Source organism: Camellia sinensis, chromosome 14 (genome assembly GCF_055761805.1).
Source record: "Camellia sinensis isolate YWXY chromosome 14, ASM5576180v1, whole genome shotgun sequence".
NCBI classification, from domain to species: Eukaryota; Viridiplantae; Streptophyta; class Magnoliopsida; order Ericales; family Theaceae; genus Camellia; species Camellia sinensis.
In genome coordinates, this window is record NC_138974.1 from 81,681,879 (window position 1) to 81,697,845 (window position 15,967).

The following is a 15,967-nucleotide window of genomic DNA, read 5'->3' on the forward strand; positions in this document are numbered from 1 at the left end:
CCTATGACCGCGAAACGTAGCCTACGGCCACTGAGAGATGGTCTACGAGACCTCTCCCTCCCTTCGGGAAGAGAAAATAGAGAAATCAGGACCTGGTTCACAAACTGAGGCAAAGCACAAAAGAGCCCCGAAGTCCGGAGGCAAGGCTCGCAGCCGAGACTCTGAAACCTCAGAACGAGCACAATATACAACATCACCGAGCGCTCAACTGGTGACGTCTGAGTCTTAAGGTCGGTCAAAAATGGGGTGTTTACAACTGTAGACATCCCATTTTTGACCGATCTTAAGACTCAAACGTCATCGTTTGTGCGCGCGATGATTGTGCATGTTTGTGCTCGTTTTGAGTGCCCAAGTTCTTGGTTGAGCACCTTGTCTTTAGGCCTCTAAACCCTTTTTGTTTTGGCCTTGTTTTTGGGCCAAACCTTGGTGCCTCTTGCCTGGAGGGGAGAAGGGCCTTGCTGGCCACTTTTGGCTATTGTCGGCCACTTTTCCTCTTGGCCGGCCACTTGAAGTGGTCGGTCGGCTAAGGGAGGTGGCCGACGGCCAATTTTCTCATTTTTCAGATATTTTATGTGCCAGCTGTTGGTCACTGAATGCATCCTCCATACACGTGTATGGAGGGATGAGGGCAAACTTTTTGCTTGTTTTTCTATATAAGGGGAGGTTCCTCCCCCATTTGGAGGGTTCAGAATTTTGGTGAGAAAAATTTCACTCTCTCTCTCTAGAATTCTCTCTCTCTCTCTCTCTCTCTCTCTCTCTCTCTCTTCCTATATTATGCTTGAAAGTGAGTTTTCTTTATATTTTTGCGTACAATCCCTTAGCCAACTTAGACTACCTTGTAGCTGAGGTTCTTGGAAGTCTCATTTGAGCTTTGAAAAGCTGGTTTTGGCTCAGAAAAGTACCTGTTTTGTTGCTGTGCTTCAAGGGTAAGGACTTGTCTCTTTTAAGCTTTTCATTACTTGTTTGACCACTTTTGCATGCAACTTTGAGGCTGGTTTTAACCTCCAAAAACTCTGTTGTTAGGGTTTCAAAATGATGGTTTGAGTCTTGTTTAGTTAAGGGGTGGTTTCCTCCATTTGCTCTTTGGCTTATAAAGCCTTTTGAGCCATCTTTCAAAGCCTTTTAAAGCAACTTTTTTTGGCCTTTAAACCACTGAATTCCAGGGGAATTTCAATGGTGAAAATTTTGTTTTGAAGTCCAAAATAGGAGGGGGTGGCCTCCTTTCCTTGTATCTTGTTTGCATGTGTAGATGACCTAATATTTGATCATGCTTTTCTACCTTTTTGTAGCATAGTTCAAGTATGTTTTTGGCCTGGTTTTGACATGTTTTAACTCTGTTTTTGGTTGATTGGAACACTTCTTGCTTGCTTTTTGTACTTGTAGTGCAATCATGCTTACTAGCCTAGCATACTTGATGATTTAGTCTATCATTCTAGCTTGTGTTAGTTTGATTCCAGCATGTTTTTGTTACTGATTTAGCATGCTTTAGCTCTGTTTTGTGCCTTTTTGGTCACATGACTCATGCTTTGTATAGTTATAGTGCAAATGTCTTTACAAGTTTTGTGTTTTAAGGCCCCTAACATCCTTTGCTTGAGATGATTGCATGATATAACATCATTTAGCATGTGATTTCAGTGCATATATCTCTGTTACACTCTCACATTTCCACTATTTCATTGATTTTGAGAGTTGTGCTTTGAGCCTTGTTTGTGAGCCAATACATGAGCATGTTTTTCTTGCTTTTTGTGCTTCTATCTCAGCATGTTTTAGCCACTGATTTGACAAGTTTTAGCTCTGTCCAGAGTTTGTTTGGTCAATTGAGCTTGATATTGCATGCCTCTAGTGTAGTGCTCTTCACTAACTTTGATGTTTTTGGCTTTTAACATGTTGTGCATGTGTTGCTTGCATGTTGTAGCACTATTTTTCATGCCATTTCAGCACTGAAAAATCTGCAACCTCCCATCATTCTTCACTTTTTAATTTGTTTTGAAAGTGGCCTTGAGCCCCTTGTTGGCTTGAGTGTGAAATTGAGGCTTTCATGCTTAATGGTTTTAATCCTCTCTTGAGGGTTTCTACTAACCAACAGCATGAGGCCTCTTTCATGCTCAAGGTACTTGTGGCTTGGGCCATCTTTCCAATTAGAGGACTTCCACATTGGACTTAATCAGTTAAAGAATGGCTTGGTAATGTAAAATGTGTAAATAAAATGAATCAAGTAAAACATGACCAATATAAGCATATTTGTGTTACATTGCATGTGTTTGGATCGGACGTTAATTCAAACACAAGAAATGAGGGACGTTTCATACTCAAAGTGATTAAACGTATCACGTTTCTTGGTCGCCGTCACCCTTGATCATGCATGATAGGGTGGTGGCCATTTGAGTCTATTTGTGCATTCATTGACTTGTATAAGTTTGACTCTTTGGCCATCATGCATGAAAATGCTTGATTGGTGACTTGAGAGCCAAGTGCCACACTCCTTTGAGCTTGAGACATGATGAGGAGAGTGGTAGTACACATATTTCCTTGCAAATACATTGTTGTGCCTCTGTTGTTCTCTGTTGTAGCAAAACCAGAAGCCTGGAAAAGCAGGTGGCCGACTGGTTAGTTAAGGTGGCCAGCAGCTACTTTTTGTGGCCGACCGGCCACCAGTCTATTTTTGTGCAAAGTGTTCCTGTTTGAAGCAAAAGCAGTCTGGAATCTTGGTTCGATGTTCAGAGGTTAAGGCAAGTGTAAACAGAGACAACCGACAGCAAAACGACGGATTTTTGGGAGAAGCCAACCGAGCATGCATGTCTCCCTCGCCCGTGAGGCCTTTTTATTGCTTTAATTAGTTTAGTGTAGCTAATTATTCAATTTGTGTTGTAATATTTTAATTAGCTAGTATAGTTGATTAGTTGTTTTGTAATAATTAGCTTAGCTTAGAGTAGCTTAGCTTATTCATTCGGACCCTCCTTCGCGAGGGCATATTGTTGTAATAAGCGTGTGTGTGTGTGTGTGCATGTCTTCCAATCCCACGTCTTTCTCCCTTTTACTTACCGCTTTTGATGGTTAGTTTAGGGCACGTTTTGATTAGCATACCTTATGCTTGCATGTTTGCATCATTCATTTGTCTTGCATGCACCGGGCTCGGCGCATCATTCAAACTGTATCGTATTTTAATACTTATTTGAATACGTGTATCAATTTGTTGTATTCATATGCCATCTTAGATAGCTGAGCCTATTTAGTTGCATTATTGCATGTGTTACATTAGGCATCGTTAACATAGTTAGGATCATGCATTATTTTCTAACTAGTTTTTGTTTTGGCTCGGAGTACACTTTAAGTTTTACGCTTTAGCATACTTGCATGAGTGTGAGTGTTGCCATGACAGTATGCTTGCCATGAGGCTATGTGCTTACTTGCTTAACTGCATGAATGCCTGTGGATGAAGGCTGAATTTCTTGAATTGGAACAACTCGATGATTGTGAATTTTAAGCCCACTTTGCGAGGTGGCAAATCATGTTTTAAGCTCACTTTGAGGGTGGAAAATCCGCGCTTTAGCCCACTTGAGGGTGGCACTTTCAATCCATTTTCGAAAACAAACACGAGTTATTTTGTTCTAATTCTTGCGACTTAGTCTATACTTGTATGTGTGTGCCACATAGTAAAGTTAAGCTAATAATCAGAATAAGAACACATGTGTTTATAAAACAACATATCATGTTAGTAGAGGCCGATTCTTTGATCGGGCGAGCGGGGGTGCTCATTTCAGGACTTTCCCCTTTCGTACCCAAGTTCCCGAGCCGAGGCAACTTTGGTGATGACGGATACGTGGCCTTTGGCACGAGTCAGGGTTTCCTAAATTTCCCAAAATAAAATATTTAGGTGGCGACTCTGTAATCTGGCAAAACAGTCCAGTTTTGGCATTATTTGATTCAACAAATCGATTTTTCGAAACGATTTGCCGGATTTGGACTCTTTGGTGTTTATCAGTCTCACATCGCACTTTGTGAGATTAGATTTAGAACCGTGACGGGAGTCCGAACTGTAGGAGGCCAATTCGCACCTCTTCAAAAGGGGGGCGCACGAAGAAAGTCGAGTCTACACATACGAACAAAGTCTTACATAGGGGCTCTAATGTGAATGGTCTATACCAGTTCTCTAAATCTTTTGCCACCTCTACACCTCAAGCTTTTCAAACACATTTTTCTCCATTTGTCACTGCACTCACATGGCAACGAAGATTGGGGCATCAATTTTCTTTGAAATTTTAGCATATTAATAAACACCTTCCCAAGCTTTGGCATGCATAGTTTCATTGTTCTACTAATTCTTGTAATAAAGTTCCTCATTGTACACATTGTGTTATTGCTAAAATTCATAGCTTACCATTTAAACTGTCAAATACTTCTGTAAATGCACCTCTTTCTTTAATACACAGTGATGTATGGGGACCCTTTAATACTTCTTCTAATGCTTTCAAATATTATGTGTTGTTTGTGGATGATTTTAGTAGATTTACTTGGGTATATCCTTTACATTACAAGAGTGAGGTTTTTTTTTTTTCTAAATTTCTAGAGTTTAAGGCTCTTGTTGAGACTTAGTTTCATACTTTTCTTTAAATATTTAGGACTGATGTTGGCTCTGAATTTGTTAATAAGAAGTTACATTCTTTTCTTAGCTTTCATGGCATTATTCGTTAACTTAGTTGCCCTTACACTCAAGTCCAAAATGGTGTGGCTGAGAGGAAGCACAAACACAGTTTAGAAACTGCTATTACCCTTATTCATCAATCCAATCTTTTCTCTTTCCTTGTGGTTTGATGCCATTTCTACCTCAGTGTTTCTCATTAATAGAATGCCTAGCTCCACTCTTCATTACATCTCCCCTTGTGAGGTCTTATTTCATCATGTTCCTGACTATTTTTCTTTCAAGGTCTTTGGCTGCCAATGCTTTCATTGGCTTCAACCATACACTCAACATAAACTTCTGCCTAAATCTAATCATGTGTTTATCGGTTATCATCCTTCTATGAAATAGTATGGGTGTTTAGATTCTCTTACTGGCATAGTGCATACCTCTAGACATGTGCTATTTAATGAATCTTGTTTTCCATTCTTCACACTGTAAACGTCCCCGAACGCCCCGGGAGGATGAGTCCCGTTCTGTTCATTCAGGGTTCACTATAGTTCGGACTCAAATTGTCACGGTTCTTAATCTGAACCAAAGAGTCCAAATCCGGCAAATCATTTTGAGAAAACAGATTTTTTGAAAGAAGTGCCAAACATGGACTGCTTTGCCAGATACAGAGTCGCCACCTAAATATTTTATTTTTGAAAAATTTAGGAAACCCTGACTCGTTGCCTAAGGCCACGTGTCCGTCATCACCAAAGTTGCCTCGGCTCGGGAACTTGGGTACGATTGGGGAAGGTCACTTCGTGAGCACCCCCGCTCGCCCGATCAAAGATCGGCCTCTACTAACCATGATATCTAGTTTTGAAAACTTTATGTGTTCTTATTCCGGTTATTAACCTAGATTTACTATGTGATGCGCACAGCATACAAGTATAGACTGGATCGTCTAAATTGGAACAAAACATTTCATGTTTATTTTTGAAAGTGGTTTGATGGTGCTACCCGCAAGTAGGCTAAGACGTAGATTTGCCACCCTCGGTTGGCTGAGAAAAATATGATTTTGCCACTATCTAGTGGGCTTAAAACTCACAGTCAATGCATTTATTCCAATTCAAATAATCCAACCTTCACCCATAAGCATTCAGGCAGTTATATCACATAAGCATATAGCCTCATGGTAAGCATGCTATCATGGAAGTCACTCACACACATGCAAGGATGCTAAAGCATAAACACTTACCGAGTACTCCAAGCCAAAACAAAAGCTATGTTAGAAATCCATGCATGATCCTAACTATACAGAAATGCCTAATGCAACACATGCAAAATGCAACTAAGATAGGCTCAGCTATTCTAAAGATGGCATGTGAAATGCTACAACTAACATGTATTCAACTTGGAATTGAGATACAAATGCAGTTAGCATGATGCGCCGAGCCCGGTGCATGCAAGACAGATGAATGAATGCAAACATGCTATCATACTGTATGCTAATTGAAACATGCCATAATCTAACCATCATAAGCTGATAAATAAAAGGGAGAAAGACGTGGGGTTAGAAGACATACATCACACACACACACACACACTTATTACAACATTGCCCTCGCGCAGAGGGTCCGAATAAATAATACAATCCCAAATGAATAAATAATACAGTCCCGAATAAATACAGAATCCTAATTAATTAATAAATTAATCTAGGAAAGCAGTAAATTGGCACGCAAATCCATGGACCGCCTCAGCTTTGTTCCAAATGATGAATGATGCATGCTCGGGTTGCCTTGTGCGGAGAATCCCTTGCGATGTCCCGGTTTGCCTCTGTTTACAATTATTCTTGGGATGCGTGTTAGGCTCCAGAAGGTTGCTGATTTCTGATTTGCTACAACAGAGAGCAACAAAGGGGCATGGCAAAGTATTTTCACATATGTATGCATGACTGCTCTTCAGGGAGTGTAGTCCTCGATCCTCGTGCCACCAATCACGCATCTCGATGCATGATGGCTGAGAAGTCGAATTGCATGACTCAATATGAAATGAATGCATATATGGACACAACAAGGCCTAGACTCCATCATGGATAATCCAGAGTGTCGGCGACCGGGAATTGAGACACGTTCCGTCACTCGGAGTACGAAACGTCCCTCATTTCCCGTGTTTGGGCTAACTCCTATCCCAAGCACAATGCAATATGCATGACATGCATGAATGCAATCCTAACATGCAACCTAGCATACGCAATGCTATGAAATGGCACACACAATGCATAATGGACTTACACTAACATGAGCGGACCTCAGCCACACTCACATCAGTAGCCATTAGGTGAAAATGAGACTCTCGAAATGCGTGCACGCATGCACGCAAATCGAGGACCGAACCTAAGGCATAACATGTAACTCTAACAAGGCATGGCAAGGGATGCAAGATGGCATGCAAACTCACAAATTCCAGCACTGAAATATGATGCTAAACAGCCCCGAAACATGGAAAAATGGCACCCGATGCATGAGATGAAACCCGAAACTCGAAACTAGGCACACGGAATGACTTATAGCTATACAAAGCATGCATTATTTGATCATGAAGCATGAAGACAGAGCCAAGGAAGTCCCAAAACATGAACATTTCCAGTTCAAAGCATGGCCAAAAGATGCTAGCATGGTGGACAGAATGCATGCAATCTTGACTAGCAATCATGGTTTACATGACAAGTATATGAAGCAAATTTAATCTCACCAAACAAGCAAAAATCAATGAATAAATCATGTGAAAATAGGCCCAAATAACCACTGATATACAACCATGGTATGCAAAAATAATGAGTTACTTTGGAGGGCCATGCAAGGAGTTATTAAGCACATGCAAGGTAGACATTTAGCATGGCATAAACAACTATGAAAATCAAATATGGTAGTCCTAAAACTCACCAAATTGACCCTGGAAAGTGACTTCGAAGCATGCAAGGTAGGGTCTCTTTGGAAGGCCAAAAAGGCCACCAAACAAGAGAAGGAGAGAGGGGGTCACCCCCCCTCTAATCTTGGCTCTCAAAATAGTGTTCCAGCCACTAAAAATCTACTAGATTTCAGTGGCTAGAAGGCCAAACAAAGCATGCAATTGGGGCTTAGGTGTAAGGCTCAAAACAAGGGACAATCAAGCATACAAGGAAGCATGTGACCTCAAATAACATAATGCCCTTAATAAAATATGAAGATGATGGCAAAACAAGCCTTTTTCTAGTTTATAACAAGTCTAAAAAATGAACATAAATAGGGCTAATCTATCATGCAAAAATGGCCCTAAAAGAGAGAATAGAGACAAAGGATAGAAGCTGGTCCCAAACAGTGAAGAGACCTTCAACAAAGTTGAAGAAGGGCTTAAAATGAAGCACTTTACAGTTTACATCAAGTCTCAAAAATGAACAAAAGTGAGGCTAAATCAGCATGCAAGAAAAAGGCCTAAAAGAGGGATAAATAGGCAAGTGGTAGCAGCTGACCTCAAACAAAGGAGAGCCCTTCAACAAAGTTGAAGAGGGGATCAAAAAAAGACATTTCACTGTTTATGACCATGTCCAAAACAGCTCACAAATAAGCCTAAAATAGCATGCAAAAATAGGCCTAAAAAAGAGTTTAAACACAAAGGGGGAGGAGGAGACCTCAAACAGAGAAAGACCCTTAATCAAACATGGAGAAGAGCTTGAAATATGACTATTTCCAGTTTGGGTCGGATCCCAAAAATGCAAGCAACAAAGGCTAAGAAAGCATGCAAAATAGAGCTAAAAGAGAGGGAAAAGAGACTTACCCTTGTAGCACAGGTTTCCAGCAGCTTCTGGTCCAAGAAGAGGAGCTCCTATCCTCTGAGAAACAGCCTCAAGTTGCTGGAATGGAGTGTGGAGGTTGTAGGCTTGGAGGTGGTGTGTAAAGGTCAAGAACAATGGATCCTTGGAGCTTGAAAATGGAGTGCAATGGAGGAGGGAAGGGTGTATGCTCCAGCTGGTTTTCTAACCCTTAGAAATGGAGGAGGGGTGCTGGTTATATAGAGGGAGAGGTGTGAAGAAAAAGGGGCGAAAAATGAATTCAAATTTCCCCCCAAAAGGACAGACCCTCGGGCAGGGGTCTGGTGCAAAACAGCTGGCACAACTGGCATCCACTCAATCTGTAGAATACTCCGGAAGGTCGTCGGCTAGCAAAATTGGTCGGTCGGCTACTTTAACTGGTCGGTCGGCCATCTGTTCTGGTCGGTCGGCAGGAAAAATCTGCTCTGCAGGTTCAACTTCAAACGGGCATAACTCCTTCATATGAACTCCTTTTCAGGTCATTCTTGTGTCAAAATTGAATCCCCGGAAGTAAGCTTTCCAATGGCACCAGCCTTGCATCAAAATTCCAACTGTAAGAAAAGTTATGCTTGTTTTGGTGAAGGCTGCTCAGTTTCGGTCTACCCGGGATGATGCCCAACTTCAACCAATCATATCTCCGCCATCCGGACTCGGATTTAAGAGATTCTTGAATAAAAAATGAAGCCCCGAAAGTCTTCTTTCCAACGGTGGGGGCCTCATAGCTTAACTTCATTTGTATAGATAGATAAGCTTGATTTATCGAGAACTGCTCGTCTCTCTCTTAGCGATTCTTGCCTATCTTCTTCTCCAACTTGGTTTCTTCTCTCTTCCCCTTCTTTCTTCAACTTCAAACCCCTAAGCAAGGTGTTTTGAAAGATTTTTCAAGGATTTCATCTCTCTTTTATTCATTTTCACTTTGTCCTTACTCGGTTTATCGAAAAGCGCATCATTTGACAAAATGTGAGCCTCGGAACATTGTAAAAACTTTATTTCAAAAATATTTTGAAAGAGAGGGTTCTAAGGTCTAAAAATCCTCCAAAATAACTTTGGTCCAAAATGGTGTGTGAAGTTGAGATTTGTCTCTCTCCTTGCCGAAGAAACTGAACCTTTGCCCTACACACCTTTCTCCACCAAGTAAACCATCAGTAACGCCCAAGTCTTGAGAGCGGTCAAAAATGGGGTGTCTACAGTTGCCCCTCTTTGACAGAACTCGGAAGTCAAGAAGTGACGTGAGTGAATGTCAAAGTCTAGAGACGACCCATTTTTGACAAAGCCGAAGACTTGGACAAACAAACAAAATACCGATAAATAAATGGTTGTGCTCGCAGGATGCCTATGTATCCCTTTGCAAGGAATCAAACCAGCGTAGTTCAAGGGCAGGATGCAAATGATATGCAGGAAGACTTTGATAATTGGACATATACGCTACGCGAAGCCGGTTTGAAAATTGTGAAATCCTCACGAACATGTGCGATAGATATACAAAGTGAGTAAGCATGTGCGATAGATACACTAAGTGAGCATAGTGTGATAGATACACAAAGCGAGCGTGTGATAGACACTAAAAGTGAATACAAAGTGTGATAGATGCACTATGTGAAGCAAAGTATGATGGATATACAAAAAGTGAACGCAAAGTGTGATAGATGCACTAAGTGAACAGAGTGTGATTGATACACTGAAGGTGAACACAAAGTGTGATAGATGCACTATGTGAACAAAGTGTGATTGATACACTAAAAGCAGACACAAAGTGTGATAGATGCACTAAGTGAACAGAGTGTGATTGATACACTAAAAGTGAACACAAAGTGTGATAGATGCACTATGTGAACAGAGTATGATAGATACACTAAAAGCGAACACAAAGTGTGATAAATGCACTAAGTGAACAAGTATGATGGATACACTAAAGGTGAACACGAAGTGTGATAGATGCACTTAGTGAACAGAGTATGATAGATATACTAAATGTGAACACAAAGTGTGATAGAAGCACTTAGTGAACAGAGTATGATAAATATACTAAATGTGAACACGAAGTGTGATAGATGCACTTAGTGAACAAGTATGATGGATACACTAAAGGTGAACACGAAGTGTGATAGATGTACTTAGTGAACAGAGTATGATAGATATACTAAATGTGAACACAAAGTGTGATAGATGCACTTAGTGAACAGAGTATGATAGATATACTAAATGTGAACACGAAGTGTGATAGATGCACTTAGTGAACAAGTATGATGGATACACTAAAGGTGAACACGAAGTGTGATAGATGCACTTAGTGAATAGAGTATGATAGATATACTAAATGTGAACACAAAGTGTGATAGATGCACTTAGTGAACAGAGTATAATAGATATACTAAATGTGAACACGAAGTGTGATAGATGCACTTAGTGAACAGGTATGATAGATATACTAAAGGTGAACACAAAGTGTGATAGATTCACTTAGTGAACAAAGTATGATTGATATACTAAAGGTGAACACGAAGTGTGATAGATGCACTTAGTGAACAAAGTATGATTGATATACTAAATGTGAACACGAAGTGTGATAGATGCACTTAGTGAACAAAGTATGATTGATATACTAAATGTGAACATGAAGTGTGATAGATGCACTTAGTGAACAGGTATGATAGATATACTAAAGGTGAACACAAAGTGTGATAGATGCACTTAATGAACAAAGTATGATTGATGTACTAAAAGTGAACACGAAGTGTGATAGATGCACTAGTGAACAAAGTATGATTGATATACTAAAGGTGAACACGAAGTGTGATAGATGCACTTAGTGAACAAAGTATGATTGATATACTAAATCAATGAAGTGTGATTGATGCACTGAAAGTGTGATACAGAAAACGAGAATGTGTGTGATAGATACACAAAATGAGTGAAGTGTGATTGATACACTGAGTGAGAGTGTAATAGATACACAAAAGTGAAGTAAGAAAGTGTGATAGATACACTAAGGGTGAATGAGGTGTGATTGATACACTAAATAAATGAAGTGTGATTGATAGACTAACTGAATGGAGTGTGATTGATACACTAAATAAATGATCTCAAATGGAACTTCTTTGAATGAACCGTACATACAATATCGTGCATGAATGAGAAAGAAACTTGATAGGTACAATGCATTACAATGCATGATGCTTAAGGAAAGCAATAAATGGACAAAACAGCGCTTTAGAAAGCACCTCATGAGGTGAGTGGTGGTGAACCGCTCTTCTCCGATGGGGATCTCCCCTTGTGCTCTTCGAACACTTTACCTTCAAATCACAGTACAAAGGTTCTGAAATGATGACAAGGGTTCTTTACGTAGAACACTTTGGATGCTGCCTTTCTTCCTGATCATGTTCAGAACTTTCCCTATTCCCCAACAGGGTGACAGACTAGGTTGGTTCAGTATCCAGAATTGAGGTGCATACACGCTATCTCAACCTATGGGGCTTCCATACAGATTTCAAGCCAAGGATACACCCCTGGGTATTTTAAACCAGATTTTAGTCCCGGAAATCCCGAACCTTTACGTTCTAGGCATCAGCCATTCGAACTCTAGTTTTCACCGTCGCAGTTGGTCTCCTAGAAACTCATTGTAGACACAGCCAAGATGTCCCTGGCACGAAACAGTACTCGAGGAGAGCACTTCTGATTGCAATTCTGGCTTAAAGCAGACTTGATCTTGAGCTTGAGGTAGAGGCACACTCATACTTTGGAGCATTGGCAAGACTTGAAGAGGTACACACGGAATGTAGTCTCGGAACTTACTGAAGTTGAAACAAACTCAGATACCCAACATTTTCCCTCTTTTCTTTTGCTTTGTAGTCTGGAACCCATATAGCTTCAAATAGGTCCTGGTTTTACTGTTCTGACATGACCTGGGTTGAACCCTGCGGTTTTATGAAAGAACAAATACTATTTTGCACAAATGTGGAGAATGGCATAGCATTCTGAGCACAAAACGATTTTATTTTGAAATCGAAATTGAAAATGAATTCTTAACTGGGTATTGAGTCTACGAATGGACACAGCGCACCACGACTCAACAAAGGAAAACAAAAGTAAACACCCTAAACACATCGAGACACGCTCGGAACGACTCAAAACAAGAATCGAGACGAACAAAACAAAAGACATGACGCACAGACGTATTACAAAGACGAGAGACCTCTCAGTGCACGAGGAGCCATTTTCTCCGGGTATTATTTCCTACCCTTTCTAATTTGTGATTCTCACATCACTCGGCCCTCAGGCTCTGTTTTTCTGAAAAAGCCATTTTCTCACTTTTTCTCTCAGCTCACATCTCTCTATTCTTCGATCTTTCATTTTTTTCATCCCTCCCCTGGGTGGTTGATGGATAAGCTAGAAATTGTAGGCTCTTGCCCTTGGTATTCTACCAGATTCTCAATCTTGTTCACAACAGTGAGTTTCTCCCACAGAGGGGCTGCGCTACAACTGGGTGTGTAGCAAATCTGCAGCTAGCATCGGTTAATGATGCTTTGCTGGGGAGTTTGGATGTGATCAGATCTGTCCAGATGAGGGAGTGGAATATCTTGGTCTATTCCAGTTCGTGCTTCGCACTTGGCTTGATACCTCATTGCTTGGAGGATGTGAGAGCTTTCTCCCCTGTTGCGGTCAGCTTCAGTGGTGCCTTTTTCCGGCAGGTAGAGTGTCCTTCTTGGCAAGTATGGTGCCTTTTTTGGCAAATGCATTGACAACAGGGAAAAGACAGGAAGCTTGACTCAATTGTGCCCCTAGTTCATTATTTTGACCATTTTTTTTTTGTTTTGGCTTTCTACAATTTTGACCAACATGAGAGTTAGATTAACACGCTTGTTCGATTTTCTGATTCAAAATCATGCAAGTTAGGTTATGAGCACTGAAAATTTTCCTTTTTTAGGTCCAAGAAAAAGGTCCAGTTTTGGAAAAATGGAATAGTTTTCGAGAGAAGATCAGTCAACCTTAGTAAAAATTCTCAAAAACTGTTTTTTCAAACGACCACTGCTCAACAAGCATAGAACCCACTCTCGAGATGCACAACCTCAGATTCGAAGGAAAATTGCCCCTTGCTTGAGGGGAGCTGCATGGCAACGGATAGTCGCCCCTTGTTTGAACGGCACTGCAGCGCATTGAATGGCAACGGAAAGTTGCCCCTTGTTTGAATGGTACCACAACGCATTGAATGGCAACGGAAAGTTGCCCTTTGTCTAAATGGCCCCGCAGCGCATTGTAGTCAGTCCTCAGAGTGACGAACACAACCAAATTCTCGGATACAGAGAAAGCGAAGATGATCAAAACCAATCCATGGGCACAATCAATTTGAAGTGTTTTACGGCTAGACTTCAGAATGAAGTTGCCTACGTATCCCAAAGATGGGAATCAAGCTTTACGTAGTTCGGGGTTAAGGTACACTCGGGTATTTAACCTCTCCTTTTTATGCTCTAACTTTTGCCAAGGCCGCCCTTTGCGGGTTTTCAACCTTGCGAGCTCTATTTTTCTTTTCTTTTTTATTTCTTTTGTATTTTCTTTTTTCTTTTTCGTCTTTTCTTTTTATTTTCTTCATTTTTTTGTCTTTTTTTTTTTGCATTCTCTTTTTTTGTATTTTTTTCTTGCTCTAACTTTTGCCTGGGTTGCCCTTCTGGGTTTTCGGCCCAGCGAGCCTCTCAAAGGGTAAAAGTGTAACAAGTCCATGTCAAATGGTTTTGAGATCCTGAAGTCATCTGAGTCCAGGAAAATGGCTGTTGTTCGCTGGCGATGCAGGAGTCCATCCAATAGGGGGTTGAATTTGCCCTTAGTGTTGCGGATAGGAACTCAGTTGTTCTTCAGCAGAAACTGTCGTCTTTGCTCCCTTCTGGGATTTGGCATTCTTGCCGACCTTTGTTAGCTTGTGACACATCCCAATTTTTTGACTTTTCGAGCACATCTGACAGTTTTTCCCCTAGTTCGAAGGGTGCTTCTGATCTACCTTTGCAAGCTTCCTTTGAAAACACTTGATCTTCTTGATCTGACTTTTCTTGCCCCTAGTTCGAGGGCTGCTTCGAATCTGGCCACGCAGGCCTCACATTATGGTTGACCTTTGAACTTTCTGAGTCCAAGTTCGAGGTTTGAAAGCAAGGGGTCGAGTCTTGAGACTGAGAGCGATCCTAGGCTGCACAATCTCAAGAGTGATTCCACACAGGTCTTCGCAGGATCGCGCAAAACATTTTTTTTGAAATCTTTTAAGAAAACGACTAGTCGCTCGCGCTGAAGACAGTGTGGGACCAATCTGGATCAAGCCAGGATCCTTCTTAGTACTCACATTAACAAGCATGATCTCGATCATTAAAGGCTTAGCATGCCTCTCTTTCTCTCAAATGATCAAATTTTTGTAAAACCCGAGGAATTCCTTCCCCTTTGTTTTTATCACAATGTTTCGAAAAAAGTCTTGGAAAACTTAGGTCGATGCAATGAATTCAAGGCACAGAAAAGACACAGCTTCTAGTCAAATACTGCCATCTCATTTAGAATTTCTGGCACAACTGGCACACGGCAGAAGCAAACACAAGAGTGTGAAAATCACTGCTGTTCCATTCAAATCTGTTGACGTAACTGGCTCCTCGGCAGAAACAGACTCAAAAGAAAGCAAAAAAGACAAGCACAAAACAAGCAAGTGATGTCCAAGGTAACACCCCCGAAATCACCAGACTTCAACAAAACAGGACTGACTCGATACAACAAGACAGACCCGACTGACTCAGTATGAAAAGACTGACTCAATACAAAACGACAAGACTGACCCAATACCCAAGTCAGAAACTGGCATTCGCAAATGCTCAAAACAGTGCGTGCGATACGCCACATCTGGAGTAAATCGAGCGCCACCCGTAGCTGGTTCATCCCCCGATCACATAATCACATTATCCCCCACAAGTTCACTGATCAAGTGCCGATAGACTTTGCAGGACCTGGTGCGGTAATGACCCCGTTGTCAAACAGATCTTGTACATCATGGCGCAGACGAAAGCAACTGTCGGTGTCATGACCGGTTTGTATTTAGTCTGGTCATGCTTTGGAGGAAGAGGATCAGGTAAAGGCCGTTGTTCTAATGGTTTCAGATGTCCTTTTCGGGTCAAGACCTCTAGAGCCTTTGACAAAGGCATATAAAGTGGGGTAAAAATCCTCTTGACTCGAGGTGGATATTTGTTTTTTTGTGAGCTACTTTCGGACGCACCGATGAATGGGGTAGCTGTTTTTGATGCGGTGGTGGTAACCATGCCCACTTCAGAAGATCTGGCAGCTGCATCACCACTGGTGGTCGCATTTGAACTGCGGAAAAACGCCTTCCTGGGCTGCTCTTTCTCCTGGTCAAGAAGGCCCTGTTTCATTGCGTCCTCGATCTGTACTCCCATCTCATGTAAATCTGAAAAGGTAGAAAAGGGGAGAACGATCATCTTCTGCATAAGCTTGGGCTGGAGATTGCGCACAATCATCCGAATTTGATCTTT